Below are 16734 nucleotides of genomic sequence, written 5' to 3' on the forward strand. Positions count from 1 at the left end.
CATGAACTATCACTGAGAATGGTTCAAAGCTGAGGCCAGGAATTGGCCTTGCTGAAATCTGTCAAGAGTTTATAAAAATGAGCAGAAAAGCTGAGGTTTGCTTCCTCATAAACCTCTTAAGAAATATGTCCTCTATCTAGTATGCTACTCCCTGTATCCAAGGTAAGGGTAAACCTTGGCAATATGTGGATATTGCTCCATACCATCCTTAACTATAATCATGCGAACAAAAATATTTTTATTTCTTTATTCTGGAATAGCTGGTTTCTTACAGAAGACCTTGCCTTCTGTCTTTCTCTCAGCTGTGTCCTTGCTGCAAAAAAACAAGTCCTCAAGAATATAAGCATTTGTTTCATTGGTTATATTCCTTATCTCTCCTGCCTTCCAATTTATGCTGGTTTGAATATTTCTGTAATATTGAAGTCAGTTGCCATTACTTCCTTCAAGGACCCTGTTTAAACACATTTGTAGAGTGTGTGCGCTATGATAACGTGTAGCGCCGTGGATATATTTAATTTTATTCTTACATGGTTCCATCTATTTCTCTTGTTACTTCAGAGAAGCAAGAAACATGATGAATGCTCCATTAGTGGTATTGGTAAGGAATACATTAACATGAGTGCACGGTCAGTAGGAAAGTGTTTTTATTTGAAAGCCTTCTCGTACCAGACAGCGTACTAATAATCATAACCTGTGCCACATATCTTTAGTGCTAGATTGCATTTGCTTTTAGATTGTTTATAAATACAGCTTTTATTTAGAATAGCTGCATTTTCACCAAATGCCCGGGCTCCTTGCTCCTGTTCAGCCTTCGCAGCCTTGGAATGCTGCAGGAATTTGCTGGGCAAAGGACTGGGTGTCCGTGGGATAGGCAGTTCAGGATGCAGCACTTCTCAGAAGCCAGCCTCGGTGTTGTAGGACACTGAGGTCTGATAATAAAGTCAAGTGAAATGTGGTATTAAAAATATAAGTCAAATCCGAAGACTGCTGTGTTGGTTGGGTACCCAAGAGCAAGCTGGAATAGCCACTCTGACAGATAAGTGAAAATGCAAGGAGCGACTTTTGCAAGCCATGAGGGAAAGCGCTCAACTCTCTGCGTGGGAAGCCGCTTTCCACAGATCCATCCCAGGGGAAGGGGCTGTCCTGGTGAAAGGACAGGGGTTCACATCCCTCATGCTCAGCACCCAGGGAGAAGGACAGGACATGGGGAAGCAGAGGGTGAGGTGGCCCTCCTATTAGGAGCGCTCGGAGCCTGTCCAGGCCTGCTTGGCAGGGACAATTCCAGAGGGACCCTGCAGCAGGACGAGGGTGTATCACTGCAGTTGGAAAGTTGTGGAGCAGCTAGCAAAGTTAATGGGGGACGTGACTGCGGCCACAGTTGTGTGGCAGAAAGGGAAAAGAGGTATTTGTGGGAGGGAAGGGTTTTGGAGTGTCAGATGTTGTGGCAAAACACATGGTGGTCATGGTGTCATGTTTTTAAGGTGGAAGAGAGATCAGAGGTCTGGTGGAGCAAGCAGTAAAGGCAGGCAGATGACACCAGCAGCCAAAGGTCTTAATGCTGCCACAGGGAGGCTTTGCAGCTGGATGGATGACCCAGTTTGGGTGCTTTGGAAAGAGTGAGTCGGGAGCTGGGAAGAACCATTGAGGATCCATCCTGTTTGTCATCATGGACCAAGGAGGAAGCATTGGGCAGCTGAGCTGAGGGCAGATGACATGCAGTAATTATAACTGGGGTGCAGCACAAGGGCTGACAGCCAGGAGACAGGGGCACAGTGAATAATCTTTAGCCTTTTCTGTGGCATATGTGAAATTGGGAAGACAAACTTAGAGTTCTGCCAACTGCTAAAAAAAGCAAAACTTAAGGATAGCAACCAAAATGATTCTGTAGCACTGAAGCTTTTTACTCTCTTTGTTTTTCTCTCAGTTAGTGGGATCTCCGTCTTCTGATGTTTGTAACAATATCGTGATTGGGGATTGTAGAATGCACAGAAATTAATTTTCATAGACTTTTCCAGATAATTTTCCTTTAAAAGGGACCTAGTTGCACTTTTAATAACAGATGCAGTCTGTTGTAATCATTTGCTAAGCAACAGGCTCACTGTGCTGCCCATGAAGCACAAAAGCAAGGGAGGCTTTGACACGTCACGTAAAGCTTACATAAAGTTTGTGAGCAGCAGCAGAAAGAGTGAGTGATGAATGCTTTTGGTTTTGTTCCTTACGTGAAAATAGTTTATAGTTGGGTATTTTTCTCTGCTGGCTGCCATCAGCAATAGAAGTATCAACAGGAGAAAAATGGGTCGCTTGGGTTTTAGCATTAAGCAGCAAATCCAGGGCCAATAGGATTTAGCTGGGATGTTAAGGTTTATTCAGTGCATTTAGTTAATGAAGTTGGGGAGGGGAGGAAGAAGGAAAAAGTCGGTGTCTGGGCTTGGGGGAAGGGATGAAATAGCCTGCTGCCACCGAGTGCATCCTGCGGTGACTCCTCCTGATTGATAGACGCTCCACAAGACAAAAACAACTCAGCAAAGGAGGTTTTAATTAAAAAACAGCAGCTCAATGCCAGCTCTTTTGGATTAAAATCAAGCAGAAAATCTTTGTAACAGATGTCTACTTGGTCTTAAGGGTGTGTGTTTTTACCCCTAAAGGTGTAGTGTCCATCAGCTGGGTGGGAGGGAAGATGGAGATAATAATACGTGCAAGCATCCTTGAAGTGGCCATAGAGCCATGGGGATATTCAGCAAGAGCAATTGTGTGTTAATATTCATCAGTGAGGCACAGAAGTCAAGTTCAGGCTAAGAAACTCCCTTTTGAGCATTCTGCCAGATTTCTAGCAGACAGCCCATCATCCCCTACGCACACGGGTGGCCCTTCGCTGTGCTCACCCGTATTCTGAAGCCTTTGTGTCCCCTGCCAGAGGCTGTCATCTTGTGTACACACATGCTGTTCAGCATCTTGACTTGCTTTCTGAGCCCTGAAAGCCTTCAGCACAGAGACACAAAAAACAATTAGCCCAGAAAGTCATTGTTATTTAAAATAGAAAGGGCTATTATCTATATGTCCAAAAAAAAAAAAAAAATTTGCAAACCTACGTGAATTGATCTCTTCCCCCAAGAGAGTTAGTTTGTTGGGTTTTTTAACTCTGGTTCTCCGATTCTGGCTCCCCCTTGGATCAGACCTTCTTTTCCCCAAAGCTGTAATGGTCATTTAGAGTCGGATGAAGTTTCTTTCTCCCGTGCACCTCCTCGGATGTCTGTGCTTGACCATAGCATCTCAACACTGCTGGGAGTCAGTGAGCAGCAATTCACACAGTCAGGGCTCAGCCACTGACCTCAGCAGACTTTCCTCCTATGGAGGATGTGGGCATCGGTAGCAGGATCTGACTAACAGTATAAAATAAATAAGCAGCAGGTTTGCAAAATTAATAAATGTACCTGTTGTTCTTGGCATAATTTAGTTGCTCAGACAGCCTATAAATGCAATTCTGTGAGAAGGGTGCTGCAATATTTCTTATCAGGATTTATTGCAGTGACACCTGAAAACTTTCACAAAATGGTCTGGAGAAAAACTTGAATGTGTGATTTTTGTTGTGAGGTTTTTTTGGGGATTTTTTTGATCTAACAAACATTTTAAGATAAATATTTTAAAATCCTAATTTAAAAATGAAGTAGTGAAAATGCTTAGGAAAACACTGTATGGAATAGTTTAGGCACATATCTGTAATAAGAAAGAAAGAATTTGATTTCATAAAAATTAAGCAATCCAACAGAAGGACTTGACTGTGATGCTTACAGCAGGGCTTTATGAATGTTCAGCCCACTTTTAGAAAATGAGGGTGGCTGTGTCAGAACAGCAGTCCCAGGCACGGCAGCAGGAGTCTGGGCAGCTCCACACAGAGAATGTGGAGGTCTAGGAAAACACTTCTGTCATCTTTTATATACAAATAAGTATATGTTTGTTGCTAAACAAATACAGATGTTATTGCTGATCTTAGGATTTTATTAAATGAAATCTCAACAGTCTGATTGTCTCAGTGGCAACAAGGGAAGCATATTATCCCACGTGCAGAACATGCTACAGAAAAGTGCGGAGGGATACATCCCCCCAAAAATGAATACTTTTAGATGTATCTACATGGTAATGAAGTGTTTGGTGCAATGTCCACATCATCTAGTCCTGTATTTATGGTGGCCTATTAGCTTTACCTCTGTTGGCATATATTTTCTTGTCAGTGGGCAATAAAGCACCTATTCAGCATTTGAGCCTAAACAACTAGAAGGACAGAATCTGAGACTTGAAGACCAGAAAATGTCTTTTATGTGATTTTATTCAGTTAATGAAACCGTGTGCATACCTTAAGGATCTCATTAGCATAGTTCTAGCTACATGCCAGCATCAACCCAGAAGAGCAAACAGAAAATCACTGGCTGTGTTTTAATATTAAACATTCTATACAGTAACAGCAGAGATTTTACTGTGAAACACTGGGGGCTAATGCAACGTTTGTAAATGCTGCAATCCCACTCAATAATTACTATATAGGCTCAATAATTGCCATATAGTACTGGATTAAATACTGAAGGTCTTTGATCTGCATGGATCTGGTGGAGATTTCCTTACATATGATCAAAGTGATTTAAAAAACTGTTCTCTTTCTTTATAAGTGTATGCTGTACCTGTGAGAGTAAATTAAAATGTTTTGCTCCTGCAGATAGGAAGATGTGAGAGTTCTACCTTTTTTCTACTAGACAGGTTTATAGTATTCATTCACAGTGGTGAGAATCAGCTTTGGAGTTCCAAGTCTTTTTAATTCAGAGAAGTTTAGATAGGTGGATTTTGATTGAGCAGTAGGGAACATCAAAAGTTACGCTGTTAGATTTCTCTGTGAAGAACAAGGGCTCTGTGCAGACACCAAGAGAGAGATGCACTTTGTTTCCCCCTTCCTCCTTTTCCCATCAGCATTCACAGTGCACAAGTGGAGATGCCTGCTAGGTATTGAAGAGGCTGTCACTGTTAATTTACTGTGAGCATCCCACAGTGGCTGGGGTGGGGCGGAGGAAGCTGAATAAAAATTATAAGTGCTATTGAAACTGGCTTGTAACAAAAATGTCCCTTCAGTGTTCCTAATGTCAGATAAGTAAGATTTCCAGAATCTGAACCTATGTTTTGAAATGCTGCCTAAATTTTGGAAGCTTTTCTTTTTTCTGTAGGAATGATATTTTTCTGACAAAAGACTCCAGCATAAGCCATGATAGTGAAACCTCCTAAAGCTGTTATTTTTCCATTGACCAGAGCAGATCCCCAAGCAGCCCCCAGTCCTGACAGAAATGGGGCTGCACTTGGAGGTGTCTTTCCCACACTTCCAACCAGTGTTGCTGTTGGCCTCCTGTTTGCTTACAGGAACCTGAATTGCCAGTATATCTCTACGAGCTTCAGTACCAATTAATCTGTTGGCGTGTCCTGTTACAGCTTAATATGTGACATCGTGGTATTCCTCCTCTTACTGGTAGCTAATTTGCATTTCTGAGTGATTTCCCCCATGTCTTGAATAGCATGCTTTTAGAAAGCACTGATCTTGAGCTGTGGCACAGTAACTTCAGGGATACCTATTCCTGTTCCTGGCTGTAGAGCAGAATGCATCAGCTTAAACACTGGAAGTGCAAATTGCTTCTCTCTGCAGCTATTAAGACTGTCATGACTGAGTGTAAGAGTAGTTCACCTGTTTTGTTCTGTGTTGCTGCGGAGTAGGATCACATCCATGGCCAGTTGCTGAGTTCCAGCTAATGAGTGATACCTCTCAGTGCTACTTCCTAGCTAGTGGGTGAAAAAAGATCCTTGTAGTGTGAACGTATTTTATTGTGCTTGGATGACACTTTCTGATTTCTCAGAACCATCCCTCCTCTCTTCCTGGTTTCTAGTTTCAGTGAGAAGATGATAAAAGGCAGAAGTATGACCATTTAAGTGTCCTATCCTGATATTTCCATGTTTTCTGTTATTACCCTTTTTCGGTCAATGGTAGCCTTAGCTACATTTACTTTGTTTACTTTGGTTTTTGACTGAGCAATTGTATGAACACCACTTGTGGTGGATTACATTTATACGTGTACATATACATATATATACACATGTATATATCCAGTTTTGTTGGTAGTTACTTCGTGACCCCAGACTTGCTAGCAGGAGATTGCTGACACACAGTTTGGACTTTGGGCTGTGCCTTGTCATTCCTGGCTTTCCTTTTAGGGTGATCCCCTAACCAGGACCTATTCACTTTTAATCCTGTTTATCATCTGAAAAGAAATCTCCCAGCACCGTGACCTTTCCTTGCCTGTTTTACTTCTGGTTAAGAAACAACCCCAATCATGTTTTGAGTGGGTGTGTGGAGTTACTGGGCTGCTGGCAATAAAATGCAAGAGAGGCCTTACAAAAAAAGTGTACAGGAATCTATTTTACTGTGCTTTTATTAAACACAGATTATTCTGCACAGATGGATGGGCTTTTACTTGGCTCAGGTGTAAAGGGCCCGCCAATATACGTCTAAACCTTTCTAAAGCAACTTGAATTTCCCTAGGAGAAATGCATTAAAGTTCCTAGCAAAATGGAGTTTTTTTTACCTTGTGACCTTTCTGATTTCCCATCCCTAGACATGAATGATCCAGTCTCCAGTGATCATTATTATTATTAATATTATTATTAGTCAATAAAGTTAAAAGCAGATCATGTATATATTGAGAGATAAATAAAAATGTAAGTGGCTATAATGAGGGTTGCCTATGGCTACTAATAAAATGTCACCTACATTTTAGTTCTGAATGCTTCTGAGATCATACTTAAAAATACATCAAAATGCAATTCTCTCAATTAAAACATAGCTGAGCTGCCAGGAAAATAATGTTATTTCTAAATAATATATTTAAAATATACAATATAAGCTTGAAAGATTGCAGATACACCTTAAATCAGTTTAAGTTCTAGTTCCTATGCTCCTAATGCAATTCACATTTTTCAGATATGTTTATTTTATTACATGAGGGGATTATCTTATGAAGAGTGTGAGCTTTTTGCACAATCCTTTCTTGCTTGTGTTGATTTCAAATATATTAATTCTTACTCAATTGAAAAAAATTAACTGGAATCTTTAACTACAACTTTCTCAATTTTATACTGCATTAAATTTTTCACATGCTTTTGTTTCTAGCATGTGGGCAAATTGGGCAAAATGTTGTCTTATGTTTGCCCTAGTTTAAAAGGAAACTAATTTTCACTGTTACTAGTGCTTTCTGAAAAAAAGTTTGAGAAACTTTGTTGCTTGGAATAACCACAGAAATGTTTCAGTTTAAGTTGTTTTGGATCGGTACTTTTATTTTCCAAATAGTAATTGCAGTTTTTGGGGGGTTGGGAATAGCCACAGAATAAAACCAGTTTGTCCCCGCAAATATGTCTAAAGCTAAGGGCAAAGACTTTTTTTAAAATCACATCAGCATAGATTCAGTCTAGTGATGAGTTTTGCTCAGCATGTCTTCTGCTGCAAACCTTATTTCAAGAGATTATTAGTCAAATTTGAAAAGTGTGCAGACATCTCTTGCAGAAAACTGATAATCTGCCTAATGAGCCTCAGCACTCTGGGTAAAGCCAATGAACAGGGTGTGTACTTGAATGCTTTTCATTAAGAACATTTATTAGGGTGGATGTCAAATGGATAGGCTATGGTAATAAACAAAAATGGGGTTGTGGCTCATGTTTGAGGCAAGCTTTCATGTCTGCAGCCCTGAATAGCTGCTGCCTGTAAAAGTCTCTCTATAATTCTCATACAGAAGAAGGGCTTACAGACATGTGTTTGTTCAAATAAATACGTTTTTTAATTTATGATGTGTAATCAGCAAGGTATGACATCGTCTATATTAATTATAACCTTATATTGTTCAGTTAATACTTGGTCAAATTCAATAGTTTTGTACAAGCACTGAGCACCTAATTTTCATACCTACCTATGGTTTGTATATATGCATAGTGACTTTGTGACAAAAATGGTATTAAAGGAGATTCTGAGTCATAAATATCTTCCTTTTATTGTCAATCTGAAGTGTCATTGATCTGTATTCCTAGCCAGAAATGATCTTGTGCTTGTAACTAGTTCTGTTTTAATATGGTTTACCTGGTTAGTTTTTGCAAATTGAAACAGCTATTTCAGTGTATTCCGTTGATTTGCTGCCTTACATCTTTGGAACAGACTGTGAAGGTTTTCCTGAATTTTAACATGTGTACAGAAGATCAAGCATGATAAAAGTCTTGCCCAGTTGTAGCCAGGTAGCCTTGCCCAGTTGTAACAAACAAGAAAGATGCTGAGGATGAGATGTCCACAAAATCCCTGGCAGAATTTCTCCTTGATTAATCTGTTGAAGCAGTAGAATGAGAACAGATTGCTGTCTAATCCCTGAGGATTTCTGGGATCTTCTGTCCTCCTACATCCAGTTTTTATGATGACACAATGATGTTCCCAGACTCTGCTACTGACTTTGGCTACAAAATGGCATCTCATTGTGAAAGTGATGTGTAATTCTGCTCTACCTTGTATCTGCATAAGAACTTTTTCTCCAAGTAAAAAGTGATTGGACGAGAGGAATCAGCTTCTGTTGTGCCAGGAGAGGTTTAGATTAGCTACCAGGAAAAAAGTTACTTACTGAAAGGGTTATCTGGCACTGGAACATGCTGCCCAGGGAAGGGCTTTTGTCACCACCCTTGGAGGTACTTAAATGCCATGTAGATGTGACACTGAGGGACATGGTCTTGGCAATCCTGTGTTAATGGTTGGACACAATGATCTTAAGAATCTTTTCCAGCCTTATGGATTCTGTGTTTCTATTGTCCGTGGAAATTGTGTTTTCATAGGCTTTGTCTTCTCCATCCATTTCTCCTAACTTTCACTGCCCTCTTCAGAGCTTCTGAGTTTTAAACCTGGATGGCTCCTTCTGTTGGGGTAAAAGGAGAAAGGATCGAGTTTGCAAAGATACAGTGTCTCAGTGGAAAGTGAGTGTGGTATGTCCATGAGATTGGAAATGGAGAGTTAAAATCTTTGCAGTATGTGTGGATAGAAAAAGCTTACCTTGGTGTGTGGATTTTTTTCCACATCCCTGACAGGAGATAATATTTTTATTGATGTAAGAAACTTTAGTGGTTAGTACAGGAACACTATTGTGTCCATCATCACTTTGCTTCAGTAGGAATAAACTTTTCAAAACTTGTGTATTTTCATTTCAACCATTTGGAATGTTCAGCAGTGAAATAACTAAAAGATCGTATTCTAGGCAGACTTTTCCCCTCATTCCCCATTCATAGCAGCCTTCTGGACCTCATGTTAATCATAAGGCCAGCTTCTTGTCATTTTGTAGATCTCAGGTGGTCTGTTGAATGTATTAGAAAAGTCACATTGGAGATTGAAGATTATTTTGGAAGCCTGATGTGTTTACAGGAGAAGCTGATCTTTTGTGGGCATGTATCCACTTTTTTCAGTTTTGAGGTAAATCTCAACTTACTCATTGTGATTGATATGAGAATGTATGTCTTATATTGATGCTATTTGAAAATCTGCAAGTTGGAATAATTGGGAGCAAGTCTTTTCTTGCTGTTTGAGGCACATCCTGGGCACCCAATGTACCCAGTCTTAAAGTGCTATGATGGGTCATTTTCCATGTTAATGCCATTTTTTCTGTCTGTGGTTAGTTTTAACCACCTGCCTCCCGTAAGGTGGAGGAGGAAATAAAATTACTTCTTGTAGACACCTGTTTTCTAAGTTTATACTCAACTTCGATGTCTCCTTTGAATTAATCTCTGTTTTTGGGCACCCAGAAGCCAAAACAAACCCCAGTTCATTTGGCAGATGGCCACAGGACTGGGTTGTGTCCTGTGAGGCTGAAGACTCTCCTGTTTTACTTGGAACTGCCACATGTGTGCAGTGACTCCACCTTGGTTAAATGCAATCATTTTGCATACTGCTGTGGGGTATTGAGTTTTGCAAATGTCTGGCCTACATTCTTCTGTTCAGTTTTTCCTTCTTTAGCTCAAGGAAGTTGCTTGTCATCTTACCCTGTACCAGGACTCTCAATAATTCACTTCTTTCATCTATATTGTTACCTGTAGGTTATTTATAGACTATGATCATATTCTGCTCAATCCTCTTTTCTGGATTATAGAACTTTAGCTTCCTTAGTCTGCCTTCATATTGAGTGTCTTATCCTCCAATTCCTATATCATTTAAGTTAGCCTTCTTTGTACATGCCTAGTTATTTTATATCTTTTTTTGCAATATGTGAAGATAAGAGCTGCATGTGACATTCCATTTGTGGTCACATCATGACTTTGTACTCTGGAATGATTACCTCCTTGGATTTATATGAGATACATGCACATCAAAGACCAGCAGTTGCTTCTCCTGCAAACAGATCAAATTTGCAAAATAATCTTCAATCTCCAATCAAATATTGAACCTTTTTTCAGATGGCATCATGTGCTTCTAAACATTTGATATCACTTATATTCCAGTGTAAAGCAAGAATAGCTTTACTTATTGTGAGTAAACATTTCCTTGTTTTCTGCTTCCACACATTTCAAATGTCTGTGGATTACTGTTCTCTTGTAGACAAAGACAAATCAAATGAGAAGGTGGAAAATATTTCCCCCAAAGTTCATGAGCTTAATGCTTAAAAAAAAAAAATCATCTTTACTGGAAATATGTTTGGGTTTTGGTTAATTATCATATGTAGTTGTCCTTTTTTTTTTTATTTCAAGAGAGCAACAAAATAATAGTTCTAAAATAGAAAGAAATTAATTGCATATAAGACCAGCTGCTGGTAGGACTCCCACAAAATCAACTTCAGTTTCTGTGCTTAGGAGGCCTCTAAATTTTTAGATGCTTGGTTGATTTGGTTCCTCATTCCACACTTATGCCCTCAGTGCATCAAACCTCTGAACTGTCTAATTTATCTTATCTTGAATTCAAAATGTTTTCAGTTTGTATGAACCAACAATGAATTACATTCTTAAATCAAATTACATAGAAATGCCATGTGGTTTTATTAATGACATCTCTAGTAACTTTTATACTTAAAAAATCTTTATTTTAGCTTACTGTACTTTACTCGTAGTGTACATTTTCCAATTCAGTAGTCTTTTTCAGCTAAATTTATCCTACTTGTCTAATTCTTTCTCTACAGCTACTGCTCCTCCCTTGAGTAACATTTAGAAACTTTTACTTCCTTCCAGAGCTGCTTATCTGTGGAAAAGCTCACACTACTGGCATCTTGTATACTTGCTTGAGTGAATCCTAGAATTTCAGAACTAGTAGAAAATCAGTTTGTTGCTTGATTATCAAATTCATCTACCTATTCAGGTGTAAACTCTTAAAAGATTATGTGTCAATTATATCACCACTGGTTTCTTATTCTTCCCATCCAGGCTTAGCATTGTCCTAAGTGGTCTCATTTCTTATTTTCTTTCATACTAGTCTGTGCCAGAGATTAATTTGTTTCATCATCTTCAATTGAAAAAAAATAAATATTGCTGTAGTATTTAAGAAATGTTTTGCTGCAGGGATGACTCTTGTTTTAACTCAAGGGAAGGTTGAGTAAGGCAGGCTGTCTTTAAAATGTGCTTGCTTCCTCCTGTGGTGGAGGTCCTTGCCAATTCTGGCAAATCCATTTTGACTGCTAGGTTATACTGGTTATTTAATATAGTAGTTTAAAAAGTTTTAAATACTTAAAGTGCTTTAAGATTAGTGCCAGGATGAATGTCATTAAGTAGTCTAATGAATCCACTGTGTTCCCTTTTGAAGTTTGCAGTCACTGAGATCTGTGAGAATAGTGTTAGTATTGCAAAGTTGAAATGCAGTCCAAAGGAAGCCCAAGGAAAAGGGAAGTACTGCAAAAATTGAACTGGAATTAGAAAGTAACAGGATTTAGGGAGAAAATTTAAGCCATTTGGAGAAAGTTTTCAAACCCCAGTACTGGAGTCTTATACCTTATTGCCACTGAATCTGCAGAGACATGGCTTCGATTACCATCTGCTCAGTAAATGAGTGGCTGCTTCCTAAAGTCTGTCTTGGGCTATTGGATGGGAGTTTGTCTTGCCAGACTGTGCTGGGAGCCAAGGGGCTCAGGATGGTTATTCCTGGTTTGCTTCCCTGATCTGTAGAACAGGGCTCTTGAATGCCCATGGCATTGCTGTTAACAGAAGGGTGGGGAGGGGCATTCCAGAGGATGAGTGCATTCATGAGTGCCTGGGTTTGGGATATTGAAGGGGCTAGTTATTTATTTCATGTATCTACTTGACGTCGTTTCAGATTAATGACCTGCCTAGGAGGTTTGTGCTGTAGTACGTAAATAGCAGAAGAAAAATGTGTGGTGAAAGACAGACATGTAGAGAGATAACAGGTTCTCCAGATCAAAAGAAGCCATTTGGTTTCTACTTGTACAGCTGAAACTCCCTGTATTGTTTGGTTTCCGAAACAATTGATGCTGCCATGTTACTGTGGCCGGGGGCAAAAGCCTGGGAGTGTCCTTCCAGCCCTGCAGGTCTGTCTGGCATCTGGAGATGAGGCCAGGGAGCAGAAAGTGTGAGTGTGTTCCACACCACAAGTGTGCATCCCCATGGTATTTATAGGCGCTTACAGCACTGTTAGGAGGCAAGGCATGGGTGGGGAGCATGTGACCATGCTGCTTGTGGCTGAATTGCCAGAGAGAGAGAATAGGGGTGTATTTTGGAGCTTCTTATTTTGTGGGTTTTGGTTGGGTTTTGGTTTGGTTGGGTTTTCGTTTTTCTGCATTTTGGGGCTTTTAAAATTTTTTCTCTCCTTTTTCTTTCTTTTTTTTTTTTTTTTTTTTTAACAAAACCACGTTGCTTGGTTAGTCTGCTGACAGCAGGCAGTTGTGCTGCATGGACTGGTTGTTGTCTTATGTCTGTACCTTCTGGGATGAGCAGAAGTGGCCATTCCACAGCTTCACCTCACAGGCACTGGAAATCCAACTACGTCTGCTCCTGAGTCAGCATTTGTTTTTTGGGGAGGATTACTTTGCAAACAAACCAGACTTTGGAGATCTGAGCAGTAATTTGTAGTAGGTTCGCTTGCATTGTACTCAGCTACCCTTGCAAGGTTAAATATGAAAACAAGCTCCTAGTCACAGAGTTTCCTTGGGAGCAGGGGGAAGTCTGTACCCATTAGAGGATCCAGAGATGAGGTGGGCATAGGACATGAGTGACTGCTGCATGTAACACTCCCCTTTCTGTTCCCTCAGCTGAGCCTGTGCCTCCTCATTCACAGGCTGAGGAATGAATCCCAGGCTGAGCTGGGACCCAGCTGCATTTGGGACATGAAGTCCCTAAACGTTGCTGGCGCTGGGCTGGGAGTAAGGCAGCTGGGACCCACTGACTGTGCATTAATTCATTTTGACAGGGAATCAGAACTGGAAAAGGATGATTTTCTGAAGAGCTAGGGCATCAGAAGGTGATACCGCAGCACCACTGTGGACTTAAAGTTGTTGTATCCTGACTGCTTTTTGTGTCTGGGTAATCCTTGCACCTTAATTGCTTCGTCCTTTGGATTGCAATGAACGCGACCACCAGGGTGCTTGTCAAAAATCTGTCTTTAAATTGGAATGGCACAGGGAATGCTTAGAGAGGCAGGAGCTGTTCTGTCCCTTCCTTGTCCTCTCTTTCCCCTCCCCTGCCCCTGCCTCCCTGCTTTTTACCCCCACCCTTCTTTTTTTTTTTTTTTTTGGTTTTTTTTTGCCTTGTCTGCCAAAGAAAATGTAACACACAAATCAGTAACAATCATTTTGTGCACTTAAGATATCAGAAAAGTGACCAGCTCAGGAGAGTTAAGTTGCAAAGTGCTGTGGAACAGTCAGTTGCACAACAGTTTAGGACCAATGGAACGTGTACTAGTTCATACTGCTGGGAGGGCTGTGTGGCTGGGGTTCACTCTCTATTTCTTCTCTGTGCCCACCGATCAGGCAGCTACCAATGGTAAGGAGGCCCTTTCTGGTGTGATCTGAGTTACTTTATGTGTGGCAGTATTCTTTGCAAAGGCAAGCCTTTATATTTCAACTTGACTTTATTATTGTAAAGCAAGGGTAATAAATTTTAGTGCAAGTTTCAATAGCGTGTTTCTTTTGTTGTTTTATTTTTTAGTAGTTTTATTAACATGACTTTTGATCTTCTCTAGCTAAGCAGCCCAATTGCCAAGTAACAAAGATACTCAATAAGTTTTCATGGCCACAAAAAGGAAAGTCATACATTTTATTTCATCCAAAAATCAGAAAGATTTTTTTCTGAAGTAGTCAATTATTCCTTGAAGCCACTCTGGACCAGATTCCTAGAGTCAAATTTTTATTTGAGTTCTTTGCAGATTTATAGTAATACAAATATGAACACTAGATGTTTTAGGATGTTATAGCTTGTTGGGGGGAAAAAGTGTACCAGTCTCTGTTCTGCATCTTTTGTTCTCAATGAAGATTTCTGGTGTTATTTCATGTACTTGATCAGGATGTCTCTGATGTCATGGCTGCACCCAGTTGCAAGTGAGAGATGTTGACTCAGCCACAATGTTAGTCAGTCAGACAGAGACTAAAAGAAAACAATTTTATTTTTCTTGATCAAGTGCAAGAGTAGATGCATACGGCTTTCCTGGTTGATGCGCTCATGAATTCCTCTCCCCCCACTTCTGATCCATTTTTGATCCTCACAAAGAATCTTGAATGTGAGCCAGATTTCTCTGGGAAATTGTCCCCTTGATGGTGATATTTGCCAAGAAAGGGATTTCCACAGTGTGTTAGCAAGGGAAAGAACTGTTAACACTCTGTAGATGGGGGAATGGCTAACATGAAAATCACCGTGGAAAAAATGAGATTATTCTTGCCTGCATCATATAAACACATAAGAATTCTTTCTGGTGATTCTGTCAACCTATCAAGGTTTTTTTCATGTTTTCTATCAAATTTTACTATCTCAACATAGGAATTTTTCTGAGTATTTTTTGAATTATTATTTTCTGTATAAAATATTAAGGGGAGGTGTTTCTGTTATTTTAAAGAGCCTGCATATCTAGGTTGGGCCTGCATATCTAGGTTGGGCCTTCACCAGTGCCTGGTGACTGTATTGTCCGTTCCTCTCTGTAGTAGAGTATATCACCAGCAGCCATGAGGTGCCTTTGACAATCACCAGAGTTAGAGCTGGAGCTCAAACCTTTAGTCAGAATTTGGAAAGGGATTAGGAAAGAGGAAGTACATAGCCAGGAAGAATCCTGTTCAAATTATTGTTTCTTTTAAATGCCTTCACCAAGAACTCTCTATGAAGAGCAGTAGGGATGCATGCCTTCAAAAACAAAATGTGTACAAAACATGGATTGAACTAAATGTTCCAGGAACTTCAATGCTTAGTGGGCAGAAAGATGCTTTTGTTTCCAAGTGCCTGAGGGGGCATCTGTCATGTAGAAGAGTCTCCTCATAGACCACATAACCCCGGCAGGCCCCTTTTTGTGAGTCGTATCTGTGGCTAAATAGGTGCATGAGATTCTCCCAAAGGAAATATGGAGAGGATATACATCTGTCAGAGCAGCAGGCCCTGGCTCCAGTGGAACTGAGGGAAGGAAGAAATTCTGCAGGCAACTAAAATAAAAATAAGTGTTCTATTGGTTGGTTCCACGTGTGGTAATTCTTGAACAAATGGAGGTGATGCTCAGGACGCTCACATACGCAGGACTTCTCCAGGGTAGCAGGTCTGTGTCTCCCTGGGCCCTCGATTGTGTATTGGCATTTCACTTGGTGTGTAAATTAGGTCCAGACATTCTGGCTCTGCACCAGGACCAGGTGCAGATCTCACGTGCTGAAGGTCAGTCTCGGATAGACAGACACCGGTGCTGTGCTGTGTAAGGGAAGGCTGATAAACTACACAATAAAGGTTTGCAATGCAGTTTGTAGCTAAACCCATCCATGGCAAAGAGACCTGAAAATGTAAGCATCTGTGGCTTTAGTTCAAAGAAATCTTGTCTGCAGAACCACGAGTAAGGTGTCTCTTCCTTCCCCTTCCTTTTGAGGAAGGCTGTGATAGAAGTATTCTAAGCAAAACAGGTAAATTCTGATAAAAACATTCTTTGAAAAAATGTTTTTCAGCCAACCCATATGTGAACCGTATCTCAGAAACCCATGGCAGGTAAAGATGAAAAGCAAGCATTTTGCCTTGGGCTTAATGTTGCTATTGAAAGGTCTACATATCTGCTGGAAAATATTTAGGGATCTGTGAATTGAAAACAGTTGAAAATCACTGACCTGAAAATATATTTCCTTGTTTTCAGAAAACCAGCGAGACTGAGTTAGCAGAACATTTCTCTATGGTGATGTTGATGTCTTTCCCTCCTGCCCCCATCCCACTAATGGATCACATGATTTGTAACCAGAGTATAGCCGGTCATTTCTTATGGTCCTTCTCTAATGAGATCTTTCTGTGTTAAAACATCAGCATGGAGCTTTCCTAGACTGCTTGCATAATTATCCAATGTACTGCAAATTTAAATGCAAATGAAAAGTTTGATTAGTTAAAAAAAATTATGTTTTCCACTTAATTTTAAATGATCAGTCTTGCCAAAGAGATCTCCCATTATAATTAAGATGTCTTGTAGTTCTGGGATCAAGGTTTATTTGTATTTATACTCAAAAAAACCCCAAAATTGACCACTGTAAATGGAACAGA

General features: G+C 40.1%; 1 protein-coding gene across 23 annotated transcripts in view; it reads left to right on the plus strand.

Moving 5' to 3' along the window:
* Window positions 1-16734, plus strand: part of LOC134422090 (poly(rC)-binding protein 3-like) — a 495993-nt gene that overhangs the window by 358051 nt on the left and 121208 nt on the right. The window lies entirely within an intron of this gene.

Source organism: Melospiza melodia, chromosome 1, assembly GCF_035770615.1.
Source record: "Melospiza melodia melodia isolate bMelMel2 chromosome 1, bMelMel2.pri, whole genome shotgun sequence".
NCBI classification, from domain to species: domain Eukaryota; kingdom Metazoa; phylum Chordata; class Aves; order Passeriformes; family Passerellidae; genus Melospiza; species Melospiza melodia.